The sequence below is a fragment of the Sarcophilus harrisii genome, chromosome 2 (assembly GCF_902635505.1).
Source record: "Sarcophilus harrisii chromosome 2, mSarHar1.11, whole genome shotgun sequence".
NCBI lineage: Eukaryota > Metazoa > Chordata > Mammalia > Dasyuromorphia > Dasyuridae > Sarcophilus > Sarcophilus harrisii.
Genome location: NC_045427.1, coordinates 497,345,306 through 497,370,140, shown reverse-complemented (window position 1 = coordinate 497,370,140; position 24,835 = coordinate 497,345,306).

Here is a 24,835-nt window from a genome sequence, read left to right as displayed (position 1 = left end):
AATTTTGAAACTGCCAAGGATCTTTTTTTTCCTTTGCTGATGTTTTCTTTCAAATGTGAACTGTGAATTATTCCTCAGCATTCTATTAGAAAATATCAGTTTCCTCATAAAGTCCTTGATGTCAGAGATTGTATTACTTTCCCCTTATGTTTTCATGTCTTTGACAGCTAGCACAATACACTACACACAACAGTTAATAAACACTTATCAAATTGAGTCTTGGTTTTTCTGACAATTTAAAAAAATGCAGATTCTTACCACTTCTTGCTATGATTTGAGTTTGTTTTGTATGTACTAAAAGAAAAAATTATTTTTTTTCAAGAACTGTGAACAAATATTCAAAATCCTTATTTCTCTTTCTATGATGAAGAACATATTTAAATAATGTGATAGTGATCCTTTTATTTTAAGGATAAAATGAGACAAGATTTGTAAAATAACATGTAAACCTTAAAGTGCTATCAAAATGTTAAACAATTATCATTAATTCAAAAGGTAGTTCTGAATTATTGTATTGTTGAGGCATTCTTGCCTTTATTGCTAGCTTTAGCTACTTCAAGTTTACATTCATTTTGACCATGCCTCTTTCCAGTACTTGTACTTTCTTTGATCGAATATAAGCTCCTTAAGTTCAGCAACTGTTCAGTTTTTTGTGGGTATGTTCTCACTGATTAGCACAATGCCTGATACATTGATTAATGACTGACTGGTTCTGGGTCTCTGGTATTTCTCTCTATGCTTTTACTTCCACCACCTCCTTTGTCTATCTATTTGTAAATTGGCTTAGATTGAGGTTGAATGACCTACTTTTTCTAGGGAATCCAAATCCTGAGCAAACACATGATTCTGTTTTTTGTGAAGCCATTGTGAATTTCATAGAGGCCTATTGATTTGGCAAGTGTGAAGAGAGCCTCCTCACAACCATGACATCTTGCCAAATTCGCGCTAAACATTCCAAAATGACTTTTAATGTTGTACTTTCAACCCTCAGAAAATGATCTGAGATCTCTCTTGTGTACTAAGCTGATGATATGAACCATAAGCCCCCTCCACAGTCAATCAGGCAAGTGAAGGTAAGACGAACACAGATAAATTAAAGTCACTGAGGAGGCAAATAGGGGCTAAGTGACCTTGTCTTTGCTGAGTGTTCAGTTCAGTGGTTTTTACCAGATGGATCTCTGAGGGCTTGGGGACATTCATCTGCCTTTGTTTATGTTTCTCTCCAGGTAGCTTCATGCTGACAGGAAATTAAAGACGTCTATCAAATAGGATTCTTGAGGATGGTAGACCTCAGAGGGCCCAGAGATCATGTCATGGTAAGCTAACCTTATAATGACTGGAAATTATTTTGTTTAAGAAAGTTTATCTCCTTACTTTGATATCAATTACTAAAATCTCTGGGAATGAGATTAATAAGAGAGAATAAAATCTCTCTCTCTGTCTCTGTCTCTGTCTCTGCCTTTGTCTCTCTCTCTCCCTCTCTTTCTCTGTCCATCTCTCTCTTTCTGTCTTTGTCTCTCTTCTCACACTTTCTCTTTCTGTGTGTGTGTGTCTCATACACCAAGCTCTTATTCTTCTATGCTTTTATTCTCTCCCTTGACTCTCCCTTTCCACCTATTGAATTCCAATCTATCCATTATTGCCCAATTCAAATGCCACTTGAAGCTTTATTATTGTCTCCTGGCCAAGTCTCACAAAGAACTGTTTTCTACCTTGCTAATACACTAATAATGTGACTTTCTTCTCTATAGCATCTTATTCTTGATATATTATAGCTCTGCTAGATTTTAAGCTACTTAAACTCAGGAATTTTGTCTTATTTCAGCTTTATATATTCTTCAATGCATAACACAGTGTCTTGTTTTAAGAAGTTGCCTAAAAATGGTTATTAGTTTGAAGTGAGCAGAACCTGGTCATTTAATACATTGGCTCTTTCTCTTCAAGTTTTGATTTCTTTGACGTCTTTAAAAAACTTTGGCGTTCTTGGCTATTTGCCCCTGTTTGTGTAATCTTTCCTTGTTTTTTCCCTACTTCTCTACCCACTTGTATCTTACTCTGACTTTGCTTCTCATGTTTCAGGGTCCTTCCCACCAATATTTTGTTTTGATTTCTCTTATTTTGCTATAAAATCTTGTTTTTATTCCTTCTCATATTTTTAATTATTAACTCTATGCAAAAAATTGAGATGTCTTTCTAAAAAACTTCAGCTTGATTTTTCATATCTGCTTGACATATCCAACCTATTCATTATGCAAATAATTTCATTTACAATACTCTTCCTAAATATCAACTACTCCTTCTGACTTTACTATTTCTTTCCATGATATTACTATTCATTCAATTCTTCTTGTTTAAAACATGGAATTCTCTTATACTCTTTCTAGTCTCTTTTCTTTCATATTATTTATCAAGTCAAATAATTCTACTTCTAAATATCTTTCATATGTGTCCCCTTTTCTGTAATACTACTATCAATACCCTAGTACAAGCCTTCATTTCCACCTATAGTAGAAATTGTAGGTTCTAGCAGTAAATATAATAGCAGTAAATGGAAAAATAGGTAAAGTAGGAATACTGCCAAATTCCTTCTATGACACAAATGTGGCACTGATATATAAACCAGGAAGAGCCAAAACAGAGAAAGAAAATTGCAATGTCCCTGATGAATATTGATGCAAACATTTTAAATAAAATATTAGCAAAAATATTACAGTAGCTTATCAGCAGGATAAAACATTATGACCAAGTAGGATTTATACCAGAAATGCAGGGCTGGATTAATGTCAGGAAAACTATTACCATCAATAACAAAACTAACAGAAATCATGTGATAATTTCATTGGATGCAGAAAAAGCTTTTGACAAAATACAGCACCCATTCCTATTAAAAGCTCGATGCTTTTCCAGAAGATCATGGGTGAAATAAGAATTCCCATTATCACTATTATTATTCAACTTTGTACTGGAAATGTTGGCATTAGCAATAGAAAAGAAAAATAAATTAAAGAAATTAAAATAGGGAATGAGGAAATAAACTTTCACTCTTTGCAGATGATATGATGATATATTTAGATAATCCTAGAAAGTCATCCAAAAACCTCCTGGAAACAATTAACAGCTTTAGCAAAGTTGCAGGATATAAAATAAGTTCACACTAAATCATCAGCATTTCTATATATTACTGACAAAGCCCATCATAAAGAGCTCGAAGGAAAAATTCTATTTAAAATCACTGTAGACAAAATAAAATACTTGGGGGTCTACATGCTAAGACAAACCCAGAAACAATATGAACACAATTACCAACCAGTTCTCAAACAAATAAAGTCATATCTAAACCATTGGATAAATTGGTCATGGGTAGGTAAAAGTAATATGATAAAAATGACGATTCAGTCTAAATTATTCAGTACCATACTACTAATAATGCCAAAATTATTATATAGAAACAGAAAAAATAATAACAAATTTCTTCAAGAAGAACAAAAAGTCAAGAATATTAAGGGAATTAATGAAAAAAAATGCAATGGATGGTGGCTTAGCAATACCAAAGCTAAATTTATACTATAAAGCCACAGTCATCAAAATCATTTGATAATGGTTAAGAAATAGAGTGATGGATCAATGGAATAGAATAGAGACATATAACTTAATAATGAGGGCCTGTAGAAATGTAGAATTTAATAAAAGCCCAAACTCCAGTTTCTGGAATAAGAAGTCAAATTTGACAAAAATTTCTGGGAAGACAGAAAAATAATGTCAGAAACTCGGCACAGACCTATATCGCACACCCCTTACCAAAATAAGTTCAAAATGGATTCATAATTTTGGTGAAAATGATGGTATTATAAACAGTTTAGGAGAGCAAAGAATAATTTACCTATCAGATCTTTGGAGAAAGGAAGAATTTATGACCAAAGAAGAACTAGAGAACATTATGAAAGGCAAAATGGACAACATTGATTAGATTAAATCAAAAAGATTTTGCACAAACAAAAGAAATAAACAAGATTTAAAAAGGAAGTACAAAGCTGGGGAAAAATCTGATAACGGTTTCATTTCTAAAATATTTGAATAACTGCTTCAAATTTATGAAGAATACAAGTCATTTCCCAATTGATAAATGGTCAAAGGATATCAACAATTTTCAGATGATGAAATTAAGGCCACCTTTAGATATATAAAAAAATGATTTCAATCATTATTGATTAGAGAAATGCAAATACAAATAACTCTGAGCTACTACCTCATGAGATATTTGGGATATTAATGCATTGTTGGTGGAGTTATGATAGGATCCAATCATTTGGGAGAGCATTTTGGAATTATGACCAAAAGGCTATATATAATAATGTGCATACCTTTTGACCCAGCAATACCACTACTAAGTCTGTATCCCCAAGGAAATCATAAAGGAAGGAAAAATAGTTTTGCCCACATGTGCAAAAATGTTCATAGCAGTTTTTCTTGCTGTAACAAAGAATTGGAAAATGAGTAGATGCCTATCTATTGGGGAATGGCTGAGTATACTGTGGTATATGAAGATAATGGAACGTTTTTGTTCTACAAAAATGATGAACAAGTTGATTTTACAAAGGCCTGGAAAGATTTACAGAAATTGATGCTTAGTTGAACAAGCAGGACCAGGAATACACATTACACAATAACAGATAGTATTTGCAAAGATCATCTATGAAGACTTGGTTCTTCTCAGTGGGTCAGTGATCCTACACAATACCAATAGACTTTGAACAGAAAATGCCATCTGCATCCAGAGAAAGAACTATGGAGACTGAATATAAATCAACATGTTACATTCACTTCTTTTTCTCCGTTTTTCTTTTCATCTCTTCCACAGTTTTTTTTCTTTTGTTCTGATTTTTTCTCTCCCAACAAGACACATAAAGCAATTTGTATTTAAAATAATTTTTTTTAGGAAAAAACCTTAAAAATAAATAAAACCCCCAAAAAGTATTTTGAAAATTATCTTTACATGTAATTGGAAAATGAAATCCTATTTATTATATCCTATAAAAATGGTGTATTCTGAGCAATCAACACATTCAACTTCTATTAAGGTGCATGCCAAAGGATTTCTCAATAGCAAAATGGTCAGTGAAGGCAAAAAAAAAAGAATTAGAAAAAGAAAGAATCATAGTTTTATGAATGAATTACAAAATCAGAGGTAGGAATGAAGACTAGTTGATGAAGATCAAATTATAATTCAAGGACATCTGTGGAAAAGTAAATAACATAGAAATAAAATAATGTGCTAGAATAGAGGAAAGAAAGGAAGAAAATGAGAAATTTAGAGAGAATAGAACTAGAGGCCCAAGGGTCCACCAAGCAAGAATTTGTTGTCATAGGGAACTAGAGATCTTCCCTTCCCCCAACCCAATCCACCTGCTCTGCAGATGCAACTTATGCCTCATTCCCATCAACCGCTAGATAATGCTCCACAACACACACTTTTCCCTGAGGAAACTCAGGGATCCAAACCTATGGAAACTCTCGAAACTATTATCGCCTTAAAAGTCACTGATCAGGACTAAACTTCTATTAATGCATCCTAAAAGTTTGTTACAATTCTTTTTGGATAGCACAAATCATAGCTGACTCATATTTTGTTATAGAATCCTTAGTCTTTGGGTTATTTTCTCATAAATAATTCTTCTTTTGTCTTTATGCAAATATGAAACCTTGAATCAAAAGGCATCTGGGTGACATAGTGGTAAGTGATCTGGACCTGGAGTTCTGGACAGGGATATTTGATCCTAAGTTCCATAAGGACTTATATATCCTGTTTGCATTGTCCTCTGGACCCCATAGGCCTCTTCATTTGACCCAAAGCAAATCCTACTGAATTATTACAAATAGTATCCATGCCTTTTCTGTTTCAGTATGAATACAATATACAGAGAGTTAACTATAAAATCAGAATGTAAATCCTAGTACATTTGGGAAATCATGTAGAAAGAGAATTCCTGTTGCTACTGGTAGACAGAAGTAGCAGATCATCTGGGGAAGCTCTTTACATGAAATACTACTTTTTGATGAGTTTTATTTATTAGGCTATAGAAAAAAATTCCGTTATAAACAAACCTAGAATCATGATGTCATATACTTATATTCAGAAGGGACCATGCAGTCAATTAATCTCATTTCTATTAACATAATGAATCTTCTATGATGTCATCAATCCATGGTCATGCAACCTTAACTTCAAAAATGTTAGGAATGGAAAATACACTATTGTTCAAGGCATCTATTCCACTTTTGGACAAATCTCATTGCTGAAAAATCTTTATGTGAAGCTTCAATTTGAATCCTTTTAATTCTTATTTATTAATCCTTGTTCTAGCCTATAAGACGAAATAGAACAAATCTGATTCCTTTTCTATATGGCAATTTCTAAGTATTTTTAGATTACCAGAATATCTCCAGCAAGTTTTCTCTTATTCAAGGTAACTATTTCCCATCCTTTCAACAAATTCTCATGAAATAGTTTTAAGTGCACCTAAAACCAAGTGTGTTATTTTATCTTTATTCTGATTAGTGGTATTTTGGCCCTTAGTCTCAGGATACTAAACTTCTATTAATGCACCAGAAAGTTTGTTACAATTCTTTTTTGTATATCACAAATAGAAATCACAGGTGATTCATATTTTGCTTATAGAATCCTTACTCTTTGGGTTATTTTCCCATAAATATCTTTCTTTCTATCTTTATTTAAATATGAAACCTTGAATCCAAAAACAACTAGGTGACATATTGGTGAGATATTTGGACCTGGAGTCAGGAAGACTGAATTCAACTCTGGCATCAGATACTAACTAGTTGTATGACCTTAGATAAACCACTTAACCTCTATCAGTCTCAGTTTTCACAATATAAAATGGGAATAATAATAATAGCAACTACCTCCTAGAATTATGAGATCAAAAGAGATGATAATTGTAAAGTGTTTAGCATAGTGATTAATGCATAATAGGCATTTAATAAATGTTTCCTTCCTTGTTTTTCTTCCTTTCTTGTTCCCTCTCTTTTTTTGTTCTTTCCTTTTTACATCCCTCCCTCATTTTTTTTCCTTTTGTTATTTCCTTTTTACATCCCTCCTTCATTTTCTTCTTTCCTTTCTTCCTTCTTTCCTTCCTTCCTTCCTTCCTTCCTTCGCTCCCCCTCCCAATATTTTATCCATCTCATAATGTATTCAAATTCTTCTTTGGCCACAGATTCCTTCATTTTCTGCAGATATGAGATATAGACTAAAATATAGTTTCCAATATTTATTTTTGTGAAACTTTCTAAATTTTTCTCCATCCTCCTCCATCTCTCTTCCATGAGACAGCAATCTGATATAAATTAAATATGTGCAATCCTTGTAAACATATTTCCATATTTGTCATGCTGTGCAAGAAAAATCAGACTGAAAAAGGGGAAAAACTCCAAATTGCTCTGCAGAATGATTGGATCAGTTCACAACTATACCAACAATATATCAGTGTCCCAGTTTTCCCACATTCCTTCCAACATTTATTATTAACTTTTCTTGTCATCTTAGCCAATCTGAAAGGTAGTTAGTGGTACTTCAGAGTTGTCTTAATTTGCATTTCTTTCATCAATAGTAATTTAGAGCATTTTTTTTCGTAAGATTAGAAATGGTATTAATTTCTTTATCTGAAAATTGTTTGTTCATATCCTTTGACCATTTACCAAATGTACAATGGGTTGTATTCTTATAAATGTGAGTCCATTCTCTATATATTTTAGAAATGAGACTTTTTTTATGAAAATTCTAGGATGCAATTTTTTTTTCTCCACTTTTCTGCTTCTCTCCTAAACTTGTCTTCATTGGTTTTGTTTGCACAAACTTTTTATTTTGATGTAATCAAGATTATTCAAATTGCATTTCATAATTATCATTAATTATACTTTGGCCTTAAAAACCTCCCTTCTCTACAAATCCAATAGGTACGCTATCACTTACTCTACTACTTTGCTTTCAATATTGTTCTTTATGACACGACTTATTCATAATAAAGTCATGTTAGCCTAGTGATCATTCTAGATGCTCAAAGATAATCTGTTTTTTTAATACTAGAAATAGACACAAACCTCAAAAACCAATGGTTTGAAGCATCCACATTTTTATCTATTTTGGAGACCATGGCAATATTTATCTACCCTACTATTGTGACATTTCTCCTGTTTTAAGATTATTTTAAAATAAAATAAAAGTGCCTTGGTTATTTGAAAAGCCCAAAAGGATTTTGCATTTCAAAATACTTCATAAATTATAATATTTATAAGTTCCCTTTAGAAAAATATGAATTCTACACATTTATTATTGTTTCCTGTTTAATGCATGGACTGAAGTCACTAAGATTAACTTCCTTCTTGAAGAAAGGGAAAGAGGTACAGACAAACAAGGGTCAAAGAATATGATGAATCTTTCTGAAACTGGCATTTGACTGTCATGTAGCTCCCCAAAGCTATTTAAAAAAATAGCCCCACATAATTTTCTTTGCTTTGCTTCACAGTCAAGTGTTTAATGTAGTGATTGAATTTTCTCAGCATTAAGTCCATTAAACAAAAAAGAAAACACACACAAAAAAACTTGCACCTCAGACACAAAAAAAATTTCAGAAGATCCATTTATTTTTGTAAAAGCCCTGAGAGAGGAAAAAAAGAATCAAACAAAATATTTAGAGACAAATTAGCTGAACATGCAAACTAAGTCTAAGATTCACCCATAGTTTAAACACATTATAAACTTCACAGTTTAATATTGGGGGTCGGAAGGGGGAAAGGGAGGGAGACCAACAAACAGCAACAAATCTTCAAATTCAACTAATAAAAATGTCCCAAAAAAGGTGGCAAGACTTTATCATCTATTTGGATATAAAGACTAACTAACTAAAGCTTTAGCTCAATAGTGATTATTGCTAGCTGTTGTCCTGGCCACACTTCTGGGAGCAATTATTGTAAAGCCTTTTATTTTCAAAACATATGTGTAGACAATTGTCTATATTCAATCTTGCAAAGCATTGTGTTCCATTTTTTAATAGCTTTTCTTTTTCTTTTATTTTTATTAAAGATTTTTATTTACAAAATATATACATGGATAATTTTTCAACATTGATCCTTGCAAAACTTTATGTTTCAAATTTTCGTCTCCTTTCCCCATCCCATCACCTCGATGGCAGGTAATCCAATACATGTTAAATATGTTAAAATATATGCTAAATGTAATATATGTATACATATTTATACAGTTATATTGCTATACAAGAAAAATCAGATCAAGAAGGAAAAAACCAAAATGCAAGCAAACAACAACAGAAAGAGTGAAAATGATATGTTGTTGTTGACCCTCAGTTCCCACAGTCCTCTCCCTGGGTATAGATGGCTCTCTTCATCACAAAATTATTGGAACTGGTCTGAATTATCTCATTGTTGGAAAGAGCCACATCCAGCAGAATTGATCATCATATAATCTTGTTATTGCTGTGTACAATGATCTTCTGGTTCTTCTCATCTCACATAGCATCAATTTATGTAAGTCTCTTCAGGCCTCTCAAAAATCATTAGGTTGATCATTTCTTATAGAACAATAATATTCCACAACATTCATATAGCATAACTTATTCAGCCATTTCCCAACTGATGGGCATCCATTCAGTTTCCAGTTTTTTGCTACTACAAAAAAGGGCTGCCACAAACATTTTTCCACATATGGGTCCCTTTCCCTTCTTTAAGAGCTTTCTGGGATATAAGCCGAAAAGAAATACTGCTAGGTCAAAGGATATGTACAGTTTGATAACTTTTTGAGTGTAGTTCCAAATTGCTCTACAAAATGTCTGGATCCATTCACAATTCCATCAACAGTGTATTAATGTCCCAGTTTTCCCACATCTACTCCAATATTCATCACTAACTTTTCCTGTCATGTTAGCCAATCTGAGAGGTGCGTAGTGGTATCTAAGATTTATCTTAATTTGCATTTTTCTGATCAATAGTGATTTAGAGCACCTTCTTCATCTGAAAATTGTCTGTTCATATCCTTTGACTATTGATCAATTGGAGAATGGCTTGAATTCTTATAAATTTGAGTCAATTCTCTATAGATTTTAGAAATGAAGCCTTTTTCAGTACCCTTAAATGTTAAAATGTTTTCCCAATTTATTGCTTCCCTTCTAATCTTCTCTGCATTAGTTTTGTTTGTACAAAAACCTTTTTAACTTAATATAATCAAAATTTTCTATTTTGTGATCAATAATGATCCCCAGTTCTTCTTGGTCACAAATTCCTTCCTTCTCCACAGATCTAAGAGGTAAACTATCTTATGTTCTTCTAATTTTTTTATAACATCACTCTTTATATCTAAATCATGGACTCATTTAGACCTTATCTTTGTATATTGTGTTAGGTGTGCATCAATATCTAGTTTCTGCCACACTAGTTTCCAATTTTCTCAGCAGTTTTTGTCAAATAGTGAGTTCTTATCCCCAAAGCTGGGGTCTTTGGATTTGTCAAACACTAGCTTTCTGTAGTTATTGACTAATTTGTTCTCTGGACATAACTATTCCAATGATAGATTACTCTATTTCTTAGCCAGTACAAAATGGTATTGGTGACCTCTGCTTTATAATATAGTTTTAGGTCTGGCACAGCTAGACTACCTACACTGGAATTTTTTTTTCATTAATTCCCTTGAAATTCTTGACCTTTTGTACTTTTAGATGAACTTTTTGTTATTATTTTTTCTAGGTCTCTAAAATAATTTCTTGGGAATTTAATTGATATAGTACTAAATAAGTAGATTAATTTAGGTAGTATTGTCATTTTTATTATATTCATTTGGCCTACTCATGAGCACTTGATATCTTTCCAATTGTTTAGATTTGACTTTATTTTTGTAGAAAGTGTTTTGTAGTTGTGTTCATATACTTTCTGACTTTCCCTTGGCAGATAACCTCCCAAATATTTTATATTATTGACAGTTATTTTAAATGGAATTTCTCTTTATATCTCTTGATTCTGAACTTTGTTAGTAATATATAAAAATGCTGGTTATTTATGTGGATTTATTTTGTATCCTACAAGTTAACTAAAGTTGTGAATTACTTCTAATAGTTTTTAGTAGATTCTCTGGGGTTCTCTAAGTATACCATCATGTCACCTGCAAAAAGTGATAATTTGGTTTCCTCATTAGCTATTCTAATTCCTTTAATCTCTTTCTCTTCACTTATTGCCAAAGCTAGCATTTATAATACAATATTGAGTGGTAATGGTGATAGTGGGAAACCTTGTTTCACCCCTGATCTTATTGGGAATGGTTCCAGTTTGTCCCCATTACATATGATGCTTGCTGATGGTTTTAAATAGACACTACTTATTACTTTAAGGAAAAGCTCATTTTCTTTTCATAATTATAACTTTTTATTGACAGCACTCATGCCTGGGTAATTTTTTACAACATTATCCCTTACACTCACTTTTGTTCAGACTTTTCCCCTCCCTCCTTTCACCCCCTCCCCCAGATGGTAAGCAGTCCTATACATGTTAATATAGCACAGTATATCCTAGATACAATAAATGTGTGCAGAACCGAACAGCCCTCTTGTTGCACAGGGAGAATTAGATTCAGAAGGTAAAAATAACCCAGGAAGAAAAACAAAAATGCAAACAGTACATTCATTTCCCAGTATTCTTTCTTTGGGTGTAGCTGCTTCTGTCCATCCTTGATTAATTGAAACTGAATTAGATTTCTTTGTCGAAGAAATCCACTTCCATCAGAATATATCCTCATACAATATCGTTGTTGAGGTATATAATGATCTGGTTCTGCTCATTTCACTTAGTTCATGTAAGTCTCTCCAAACCTCTTTGTATTCATCCTGCTGGTCATTTCTTACAGAACAATAATATTCCATAACATTCATATACCACAATTTACCCAACCATTCTCCAATTTATGGGCTTCCATTCATTTTCCAGTTTCTAGCCACTACAAACAGGGATGCCCCAAACATTTTGGCACATACAGGTCCTTTTCCCTTTAAGATTTCTTTGGGGTATAAGCCCAGTAGTAGCACTGCTGGATCAAAGGATATGCACAGTTTGATAACTTTTTGGAAAAGCTCATTTTTTAATAGGAATGAATGTTAGATTTTATCAAATGCTTTTTCCTCATCTATTGAGATAATCATATAATTTGTGTTAGTTTGGTTATTGTAACACAGAAGCAACAACTCTCTGGCTCCGAACACCAGCTCCTTGCCCCAGGCTGCTTGTGCTGCAGTCTGGGCTTGGCAGACTGTCCCTTTGCCTGATTGAAACAGACCTGTTCTGAAGTTCTTTCATATCTTCTTGTAGAAATGTGTTATACTCCAAATTTTTGTATATTCTGTTGCTTCAAAACCAGTTTAGAGGCTTAATCTGCTTTTGGTTTGAGAGGAAGTTCTGAGGAAGTCACAGAAAGTCATGTCTGTTCTCTGCCATCTTGGCTCCCAGGATCACTTTGTCTGTTGGTAGGAACTAGAAATCCAGTAGAACTGATGATTGATGTCTCTCTATTGAATTAATGCATGAAAAAATGCTCCTTGTAAAAAAGAAACTGAGGAACATTGTGCAAACTCTTAACTCTGTCTCTTTCTTCTCCCAAATTTTAGGATCATCCTGAATATTGTGTTTTTAGTTGGTAGTTTCAGATCATGGGATGTTTAAAATTGGAAGGGGCAAGGAAAGTAGAAGACTAATCACTACTTAATAGTAGGAAATAAAGAGCATGAACAACTTAACTCCTTTCTTCTCTTGGGAGTATAAACAGCACAGAATCAGGTACTTTCATTATATTGTGACATTTACATGGATGTAGACCAAAGAAATAATTTGGTTTATAGGATTATTCATTGCAAAGAATCCATTCTAATCAAACCAACAGGACACTGTTACTAAGGGCCATCCACTGGAGCATGGAAATAATTTTCTTATATAGAACTCCTCTTTGTAATAGTATTCAGTGTAATCAGATTTTGCTAGCATTTACTTGGCACACACTGCCTAGGCTTCTGGGTAACCATTATGGCCTGTCATTTGACTATCTACACAATTTTAATACTGCTTATTGTTTACTTGATAGATTAATGACATCCTTGGAACTGCTGAATTCTGTAGTGTGTTGAAAATCATGGCGAGGCTTTGACAAAGATGCTAATACAGATAAGATGTTATTAAAAATGTTATGAAAAAAGTCAAAGATGGTACAGCAACCAATTTAAGAAAAAACAACACCCTTCAGCAGCTACATTGTTGATTTTTTAATAAGAATGCATTGCTTACATACAGATCTGACTCTCTAATCTATCATCCTTTGGACATATATGCTTTGATTTCCATTTTCTAGTTGTAAGGATAGATTTCATAAGATCTGAACACTGGAAAAATAATTTAAAGGTTATTTAATCAAACCTCTCTCTTAATGAAGGAAACCCCTTTATCCAATTGTACAGGTTCTACTATTGTACCTATCAGTGAATTGTAGATATTTTGAAAATGATCAAGAAAGGCTGGTTTAACATTGCCAAACTACATTTTAAAAAATGAAATCATTTTAAATTTGGTAAAACTCAATTCCAACACCCAAATTTTAATTAGTCCTGATCCCACTTTTTATTCTGGAGAAGTAATCTTACTATTCTGGACCTCAATTTTCTTATCTGTAAAATATTGTAAAGATTTTGTAAAGATCAATGTATCTTGTATAAGCAAGTGTTTTTGAAAAGCTCTTATGAACTATGTAAGTATAAATTATTATTTATTCTATATATCCATTTTTAAAGTCATAGATAGATAGATGGATATCACTTTTTTATACAATCCTATTTATCCACACCAAGGCCTCTAATCCCTTGACCTCTTAATTATCTACCAGGACATCTCCACTGTACTAGCCATTCTTTCTTCTCCTCACTTTGACTCCTCAATGAACCATTTAACCAACCAATCTCCTGTCACTCAGATACCTTCTGACACTTTCTTCTCCTTTATCCTTTTCTTACCCAATTAAGGGGCCTTATTCTTTCTATTTGTTCAAGTGGTTTAGTATCATCTCATCTTCTCCAACAAATTTCCTCTTCTGTCATACTTATTCTTTCACTTATTTTCAATCTTTACCTGTCTATAGTCTCATTTTTTACTGCCCATAAACATATCTATTTTTGCATTATCCTTTTTTTTAAGCTTTTCATTTTCTTTTTTCCTTTATTTCTTTTTTTTGATTGAAGCTTGTGTTCCAATTTCCCCCTTTTCCTCTCCCCCTTCCCTAGATAGTAAGTAATCCAATATATGTTAAACATGATAAAATATATATGTAAATCCAATATAGGCATATGTATTTATAGAATTATCTTGCTGCACAAGAAGAATCAGATCAAAAAGGAAAAAATAAGAAGGAAAATAAAATTCAAACAAACAACAACAAAAGAAGTGAAAATGCTATGTTGTGATCCACACTCAGTTCCTACAGTCCTCTCTCTGGGTATAGATGGCTCTCTCCATAACAAGATCATTGAAATTGGCCCAAATTGTCTCATTGTTGAGAAGAGCCCCAGCCATCAGACTTGATTATTGTATAATATTGTTGTTGCTGTGTACAATGATTTCCTAGTTCTGCTCATTTTACTTAGCATCAGTTCATGTAAGTCTCTCCAGGTCTCTCTGAAATCATCCTGCTAATCATTTCTTATAGAATAATATTCCATGACATTCATATATCATAACTTACTCACCCATTCTCTAGTTGATGGGCATCCATTCAGTTTCCAATTTCTTGCTACTACAAAAAGGGCTGCCACAAACATTCTTGCACATACAGATCCCTTTCCCTTCTTTAAGTCTCTTTGGGATATAAATCCAATAGAAACACTGCTGGACCAAAGGTTATGCATAGTTGATAACTTTTTGAGCATAGTTACAAATTGCTCTCCAGAATGGCAAGATACACTCACAATTCTGCCAACAACATATTAGCGTGCCAGTTTTCCCACATCTTCTCTAAAATTTTACATTATCTTATCTTGTCATCTTAGTCAATCTGAGAGGTATGTTGTTGTGTTAATTTGCATTTCTCTGATCAAAAGTAATTTAGAACACCTTTTCATATGAGTAGAAATGTTTTCTTTTTTGTTTTGTTTTTGTTGTTTATTTTGTTTTTTGTTTTTGTTTTTGTTTTTTTTTTTTTTGAAATGGTTTTAATGTCTTTCTTTCTTTTTCTTTCTTTTTTTTTTTTTTTTTTTTTTTTTCCGCTGAGGCAACTGGGGTTGTGACTTGCCCAGGGTCACACAGCTAAGATTTATTAAGTGTCTGAGGCTGGATTTGAACTCAGGTTTTCCTGACTTCAGGACTTGTGCTCTATCCACTGTACCATCTAGCTGTCCCTGGTTTCAATTTCTTCATGTGGAAATTGTCCCTTCTTATCATTTGATCAGTTATCAATTAAAGAATGTCTGCTCTATCCTTAAAAAAAATAAATCCTCACTTTATTCTTCTATCCCTAATAAACAGTTCTTCTGCCCTTTGTAACCAAAGTCCTAGAAAATGTTATTTACATTAGGTTCCTCTACTTTTTCTCCTCTCACTCTCTTTTTAAACCCTTATAATAATTATAATTCTTACCTTAAGATTCCACTGAAACTACTTACTGTAAAACTAATGATCTCTTAGTTGCCAAATCCAATGTCATTTCTTAATCTTCATTCTCCTTGATCTTTCTTCAGCCTTTGACACTATTGATAAATCTCTCCAGCTTAATACTCACTTCCCTTTAAGTTTTCAGGACACCTCTCTCTCCTGGTTTTCCTTTTACGATCTAACCACTCCTCATCTTTCTCCTTTCCTGGATCCCTCTTCAATCATATTCTCCAACCATAAGTGTTGCTCAGGGTTTGGTCCTGAACCCTCTACTTTTTTCCTTCTTTATTATATCACCTGATGATCTCATCAATTTCCACAGATTTAATTACCATCTTTATGCTGATGAGTTTCAAATCTACCTTTCCTGATGCTATCTCTCTGTGGACCTCCAATATTGCAATTCCAGCTCTCTTTCTCACATTTCAAACTGGTAGTCTAGTAGACATCTTGAAATCAATGTGTCCAAAACATAACTCCTTATATTTTACCCTAAATGCTCTCTTTCTACTTTTCACGTTACTGTAGGAGGCAACACTATCTGTCCAATACCCCAGGCCCATAACCTAGAAATTATCCTGGAATCTTCATTATCTCTCATCTTCTATATCCAAGCCATCTCTGGGATTGTCCATTTCACCTTTGTACCATATCTTAAACAATCCCCCTGCTCTCCTTTGACGCTGCTTATCACTACCACTCTGGTACAGGCCCCCACATTCTCATGCCTGAATTTATAATAGCCATTTGATCAGTCTACCTCCCTATCTCAAGTCTATCCTCATTCCAATACACTCTCCATTCACCCAGTTTCCAAAAAAGCAGGTTTGATTATGTCATTCCTGCCCCTACCCCCTTTATCAATTCCATTGGCTTTTTATTATCTATAGGACCAAATAGAAAATGCTCTGTTTGGCATTCAAAGTACTTTATAATCTACATCACACACATGCTTTTATCTTCTTACACCTTAATCTCTAATACATACTCTTCTATCCAGTGATACTATTATCTTGCCTGTTCAAACAATAAGACCCTCTATCTCTAAGTTCTGAAGATTTTTTTCTGGCTTTCCCCAGTACCTAGAACTCTCTCGCTCAACTCCAACTATTAACCTCCTTGATTTCCAATTAAAATCCCATCTTCCAAGTACTTTTAGTTCCAGTACCTTTCCTTCTCTTTTAATTATTTCTTCTATAAAGCTCATTTTGTATATATTTGTTTGCATGTTGTATCTTCCATTAGATTGTAAGATCCTTAAGGACAGATATTTTCTTTTGCCCCTTTTTGTATCCCTAGTGTTTAGCACAATGCCTGACATATAGTAAATGCTTAAAAAATGTAGGTAGATAAATAGAATATGAAGTAATTACTACACACTAGACATTGTGCCAAGTGCTGAAAAGAAAATTTTAAAGGAAATTGTGTTCTCAAGAAGCTCACATTCTAATTGGAGAAGTTCTTATATAAAACTGGCCAGATATATCCTCACAGAGGTAACAGGTCAGTAAGTGATAGGATGAGAAAGGTTTGCAAATTTAGAGTTCCAAAAGTAGAACCATCTAGAAGAAAAGGCTTGTTAATTGTCCAAGATAAGGTAAATATAAGTTGTTAGAATCCTTACAAAGTGTTAACTCACTGGAATTGATAGAAACAATGCTTAAGTTTACACCTTTAAGATTTCACACATTAGCTCACACGTTAGAGTTCATAAGTCCGGGAGATTCACAAAGTTAAACTTCCCACAATCCCACTCTCTCAAAGGAGGAGTCAACCCTTGGGTTCACACCTTTAAAAGATCATATATAAAGAAGCTCTTGGAGCCTCAGCAAGGAGTCAGTCAGTGGAGGAGTGAGTTTGGGAGATTGACAGAGACAGAATTCAGTCAGGAGATTCAGAATTGGAGATTCAGAGAGACCTGGAGGCTGAAGCTGGCAGAGGCAAAAGACTAGTAACAAGAGCTCTTGGAATCAAAGAAAGCTAACAGTTCTATTTTGAAGGAGACAGTAAAGATTTGGATTTTAACTCCTGGCTGCATTTGAGGTGATTATTACTTTGAACTGAAATTAAGGTTGCTTCCAGAAGCCCCCAAGAAACCTCCTCCCAGAGAACAATTATATTTTAGAAAAGAAGAGAACACCACGATAAGTAAGTAATAATTGATATGAAGCTGTGAGAACATTTTATCATATTTACTTAGCATAGTTATGGTACAAAGGGAGTGTTTTCTGGAACACCTTTAAAAGGGTCCCTCTAATGCTTTCATTTTCTTTAATAACCAAATTGTAATGGGCTGAGGCTTGAGTTGATGCACTGAGGTCCTAAGCACATGAGGCTAAATAGTAATTGGACTATACTCTATTAATATACATGCTTGGATAAAGAATGGCCCCTGCCCACTCTCTGTGCAAGTCCTGATGTGTTGTATAGGAAATGACGATTTTGGTGGGTGGAGGCAGAGAGACGAAGAGAGGCTGGGAGATTGGGCCTGGGTTCTATGCTGGTAGCTGCTGGTTGTGTGGCTGCTGGTCTAGCTAGCTTCTTGACTTAGCTGCACACATTGCTATTGCCCATTCTCTTCCGCCTCCAATCTTTCTTCACTGAGAATAAAGATTGACGATTTTCCCCTAACCTGAATTCCTGACTCCGGCTGATTTTAAAATACACTGTCTTCACGCCAAATTAAGCTAAAGTTGTTTTTGAAGAATCTGGGTTTTTATTTTAAGTCTTCCTATATATTATTTCAGTTCCTTCAGCTGTACAGTTTTGAGCCTTCTCCAGTGCCAATATTTCTTGAGTCACCAGAATTGTATATAATTAATTCCAGGTATGACACTCCCATCAGCCCCATGCTCAGTATTTTGTTGGTCTTTGTGGCTAAAGTACCATTACACTGAACTAATATCTTCAGCAATAGTCTACAAGGACTCTTAATCTGTTTGTATGCGTTGTATTCCCCAACATCTTTTTGGATATTTCTGTTAATTTTCTTTACCCACTCCCCAAGTCTTTCAAAACCTGCTTGAATTCTATTTTAGCACTTGCTTTGTCTTTAGTGATGATTGAGTCAGGTTTTTTGCTGACTTTTGATTTTGATTCAGATATGATTTGGTGCTTTTTCCCCTCAAATCATTCACATATATCTGACACCTACTCCAACAGAAGATAGATGCATACAATTAATAAAATTTAAAGAGTACACAAATTTATTTCAAATTAAGAAGTCAAGACATGTTGTTAGCAGTTTATTAATTTATTACAAGTTTCTTATAAGAAGTCGTTTATTACAATTCAAGAAAAACAAAGAGTTTTATATAAGTCCCTAGAACATACCAACCAATGAACAACTCCACACTTCTCATAATACCATGGAAGAAGTATCAGTACGATAAGATGCCATTTAATTCAGATGTTTTCCTCAGTCCTTGCATTCCAGAAGAATCTTCCATGTGAAGCATATGGTATTGCTCATTTTCTCTTTTATCCCCATATTTTTCAATATCCCAACACCTATAATGATAGATGTGCAATACTGAAAATCATGTCTGATGAGTTTTAAAACTAATTATTCTAGGAAGGAGTCATTTTTCTTATCTAAAAACCTCATTTCTACATTCTGATAAAGTATCCAGCCAATCTCTGTGTGGCTAATTGAAGTCTTCCTACACGACCTAATTTTTCACCTTCCTAATTTTAACAAAATTAACTTGGTCTCTTCCTAGACAAATAATCTCTCATAGCTTTATTATCAACTGTGTATGATCCAAGATGGAATCTTCATCTACGGAAATGTAAACAGCCATATGATAATACTTGTATATGGAGTCCACTGAGTAACTGCTATTTTTCTTCCTTCAAGTCCCAGATATTCCAATTTAATAAGTATTTTCACGTGATGATAAGCATTCAATTCAGCCATTTTAGTAAAACTGCAAATAAAATGTCTAAATTTTTATAACTATACTAAGTATATGCTTCTACTTTGCTTTTCTACAACTTTTCATGATTTCTAACACTCCAACTGTCAGATTAATTAGGTCAATTAATTGTCCCCATTGTCTTTCCAATCACCTAATTTGGGCTTTTATAATTCCAAATAACAAACCTTTCTAAAGAAGCAAATGAACCTAATAGTTCAATAATCTCAAAAACCCCAATTACTGGGCTGAGCACTGTCTATTCAACAAAAATGATTGGACATAAGTTTGGTAGAAATTGTTAGTCCAACACTTCCTATCACATACCAAGAGAAGGTCCCCAAATGGAAATATGACTTAGATATTAAAGTTACAGTTGTCACCTTTCTCTAAGTTTTCATTTGCTATATCTTTGTTTACTTCTTGAACAATTTAACACCAAAATCCTGATGCTTTTTTGATTTGGGTAAAGTTCATCCTTTACATGGAAGTTCTTCCATTCTAATTATCTCCTAATGGGTTTTATTCTTTAATCTTTAAACCATCATATTTTCTTTCCATTGAAGAACTTGAAAGTATGTCTCTAAATTCTTTCTGAAAGAATTTATTGAACTATAAATCTCAAAATTCAATCTCTTGCAGAAACTTATTTTCTGGGGTCTCTCTATTGGAATTCCCTATGTTACCTGGATTTGTAATTAATATTTACTTGCTCATGCAAGTGATGTGAGTAGTCAATATTTCCTCAAAAGGGGATGAAGGTAGATGGGGGAGTTGACTATGGGAGTTCTCCCAGAGGAGTGGGGAGAGATCATCATCTAGTCAGAACAAGGAAAGGAGGAAAAATGGATAGGCAGAAAGCTTAGAGTATGTAGAGGATTTTGCATAATACCTGCTATTCTTCGATGCTGGAGATAAGGTCTGAGTGTACTTGGATAGAGGAAGAGGATATTCCATCTTCTTCTGGACCCTTTGGATTGGACCTTACCTTAACAGATTCTTACTGTTCAGCAGCCTGGAATTTCTTCTTTCTCACCTCTTACATATATACATATCTCTTACTGGAAATAAGACTCTTCCACAAAATCCTCTTAAAATCTCACCAATGAGCCTCTAAATTTTTCCACACAGTCAGTTCATTCAGAGTTCCAAGAGTTCTACACAGATTGCCCAAGAAAAAGGGCATTTTATCTCCATTAACTCCATTTGTACATAAATACATACAAACAAATAAATGTGTGTGTATTTATATCTATAAAATTTATATTTATATGTCTATATGAAGTACAATGTATGTAGATTCACATGGTCAGAGGCTATTGATTCTAACTCTCCCATTTTACAGGTGGAAAAACTGAGACATAGTAAATCAAAGTAATTTGATCAGGATCATATAAACTAGAAAGTGTTGAGATGAAATTTGAATTTAGGTTTTATTGACTGTAGGTTCAATATCCTATCATGCCAAGGTGTTCTCTATTTATTGCAAGTAATTCAATTATTTAGTTTTCCATTCTTTAGTGTAGATGAGATTTCTACCCAACACCCCCTACTTAGTTTCCTGCAATTATTACTGAGTCTATCAAAGTACTGGCAATATAGTAAATATTTATTTGGCTGTCACAAATCTCTGCACATAGCAGGCACTTAGTAAATGTGGATTACTTGAGTTGATGGATTGATTATGATTAGTCTGACTTTCTAGTCTTGCTTTCTGTCAGTTTAAGAATCAATTTCAAGGAGAAAAATCAAGAAATAATGGACAGAACATTTATCCTTGGTATAGTAAAGAGATAGTATAGATGGCAAAATAAAATTTAAGTCAGAGTTCTTGGGTTCAAATCCCAACTATTACCTGTGACAAGTCATTTAAAATTTCTGGGATTCAGTTACATTATTTGTAAAATGAGAGAGTTGAACTAGTTGACTTTTAAGGTCATTTTAAATTCTAAATCTATGATCTCAATTGAACATTTTTTTTTCTTTTGTCAAATAGAGAATTTAAACTGGATAATATTCAGGTTCTTTTTAACTTAAAAAAAGTGATTAAAAGGCACAACCATGCAAACCTTACTTTTTATCTACACAGAAATTCCTAATTGCTTATTAGTGTTTCTTTATTACCACACACTCCCTGCAATTTTTACATCAATTGTAGACTGTGCTGTCAGTTGTGATGGTCCAGCCTCTGGGGGATTTCTGCTTGCCTGTGGCAGGCTAAAACACACAAAAGGTCCTTCTGTTAAGGGAAGCCTTTCCACCGTGGGGGCTAGACGAAACTATGCGGTGGCTCTCTGAGCTTGGCTCTCTTGGATGTGGCAAGCCACAAGTGGTGTTGGGGGGTTGGGGGAATTCCTAGTCCTGGCACTCACCCCTCCATCACACTGAGGTTCAGAAACTCCTGCTGCTTTGCTCACGTACAGCTTGCTGCTGACTTGTTGGGAAGTATCCTGTGCTGGACTGCACCCCTTCTTACCAAATGAGACAGATCCTTCCAGCTGATCCTCCAAGTTTCCTTGGCTAGCGATTTGTTTCACTCCTGACCCATATCCCAATCTCATTGCTCATTTCACTGCTCCAAGACTGGACTTGTGCTATTTTATGCAAGTGAATATTGGAGAGGTACATGTATTCACTGCTTACTCTGTTAGATTGGCTCCCAGAAGTATCCTTTTAATAGGTTAAATGTAGAAAGAAATATAGATGACTACCAGCTCAGAGAAAGAAAGATAGAAAAAAGGGAAAAAAGAAAGGAAAGGGAGGAAGGAAGGAAGGAAGAAAAAAAGAAATAGTTCTTTATTGTGGATAAAATGATATTAAATAATTCATACAGATATTTTTAGCATTCACATATTGCTCTTACACCTACACTCTCTACTTCATTGGCTTGTCTTTTTCTTTCTGTCTTGGAACTGTGAATTTCCCTTAAAGTTCAGTCCTTAGCACACTATTCTATACAAACAATAACTCCCTTAGATAGTCTATTCACCCTTATTGTCAGACACTGTGTTTCTGAATCCTTGCTAGGTTATGAGGACAGAAATAAAAATATGAAAAAGGTCCATCTCCCAAGGAATATTCTATTAAATGTATCCCTGTCTTATAAGACAACGGAATTAATTATTTTAAAGGAAGAAGAAAATAAAGGTAAGAACTTATTCTTAATGAAAATTGCTCTATAAGTTGACTTTGTTAGCAATAACCAAATCAATGCAGTGGTTACCTTAGGTTAACTATTCCAATGATGCTCTAATTAGTCTAATCTAATCAATCCATTCTGACTCATCTCTTCTCTAGGTACATATTCACAATTTCTTTGATTCTTATATGAAATTAACTTGATGATAATAATTTGTACACTTTCTAAATTGCTATTGTCCTGCACTCTAGCTGCCATCCAATAAGAGTGGAGTAACAAAAGACCATCATTTACCTAGTCATGGGTATTGTGGCTCTTTTAACAGCTATTTAATACTGCATTATTTTTAAGTTGCTGAATCAGTAAGATTGCATTGGTTGAAATAACAGAATCCTATTGATATAAGTTTATCTGTATCTTTACTTTTTCACATTATACCTGTGAAATTGATCATTGCAGCTCAAGTTTAAAACTTTTACATTTATCTCAATTAAATTTTATCTTATCTAGTTGAGAACAATGTATTAGCTTGTCAAGTGTTGTTTGAATCACTGCTATCCATCATTTTAGCTATACCTGTTTTGTAAAATCCAAAATTTTTTATTAAAACAAAACAAAAATTGTCAATAATAAACTGCATAAGTATAGGGTAGAAAGAGCATTGCTATATAATTAGTAATGGAGAAAAAAGGATTTGGGAGTTTGGGTGAATTGCAAATTAATAAGAATCAATGATGAGGAATTTCAATAAATAAGGGTAATATAATCTTTGGCTGTATTGAAAGAGGTTTAGTGTCTAGAAAAGAGACTTGATACTCTGGTGAGACCAAATCTGATCGACTGGTCAGTTTTGGGTATTATCTTTTAAAAAGGGTACTGAAAAACTGGAGTGTATCCAGAAAAATAATATGACTCAGAAATGTAATAGAATATAACATCTATTCAAAATGTGGATTAATTAAAGACATTGGGGGTTTTTAGTTTGGAGAAGGGATTTTTCAGGAAAAATAATAATTCTATGTAAATAGTTGAAAGGCTGTCATGTGGAAGAGGGACTAGGTTTCTTCTTCTTGGCATCAGAGAATGAAATTGGGAACAAAAGAGCAGAAAACTGATCAGCATAAAGAAAAACAAATGTGCAGAGTCAATTATCATATCAACACATAAGAAAACAAAATTCAATGTGCCCCAAAGTAGGATAGATTGCTTGGAGAACATCCCTAGAGATCAACAAGTGGAACAAATGGTTAATTAGTGAGGATATTGTAAAGTAGATTCTTTTTTAATAGCCTAGATAACATACGAAGTCTCTTCCAACTCTGAAATTTTGTGATTCTGTCTACTATGAACTGAGGATATCTATATCCCTTCATATTCTTTCAGTGATAAACTCCCAATGACCTCTTCTTTTCATGGCATTTAATATAACAGAGAAACTAAATCAGATCTTCCATATACCTTCTTGAGAAGCTTCCTCTCATTTCTTCTTACTGTTTCATCACATTGAAAACTTTTCTGGTTAGATTTGATTCAGGGACACCTGAATCTAAATAAGGAAAATTTATAGCATAATTTGTGTGTGTATGGTGTTGAAGATAAACTAGCAAAATGGAGAACTGAAGGCCATTATTTGCCTTTTTCTCTGAAAATTGTGGATTTTAGACTTGACTTTATTTTTATGTTTTGAATTAGTCTCAGAATATTAGACCAAGGAGAAATCTTAGAAATAATCTTGTATTACTTAGAATGTTAGAGTTTAGATGGGAACCTAGAAGTTCAACCTACCTGTGATACCTGTGATAATCTTAATTACATTACTAGAAGTGATCTGGCCATTGAGTTATTACTAAGGGCAAAGAGGGGACTTCTTGAGATGAAATTCTGGAGTCCTCAATTTTTTAACTAAGTTATTTGTTTTCTATACAAAGTGAAGGAGGTGACTAATTACAAAGCAAGTACAGTCACTCCAAACCAAATAATCTGAATAACTCATTTTAAAAGGAACCTCTTTTTTTCTTTAATTTAAGCCTTTGGCCAAAAAAAATCTGAATAATTGCTTCAATTCTTCACTTGACCTGGATATAAG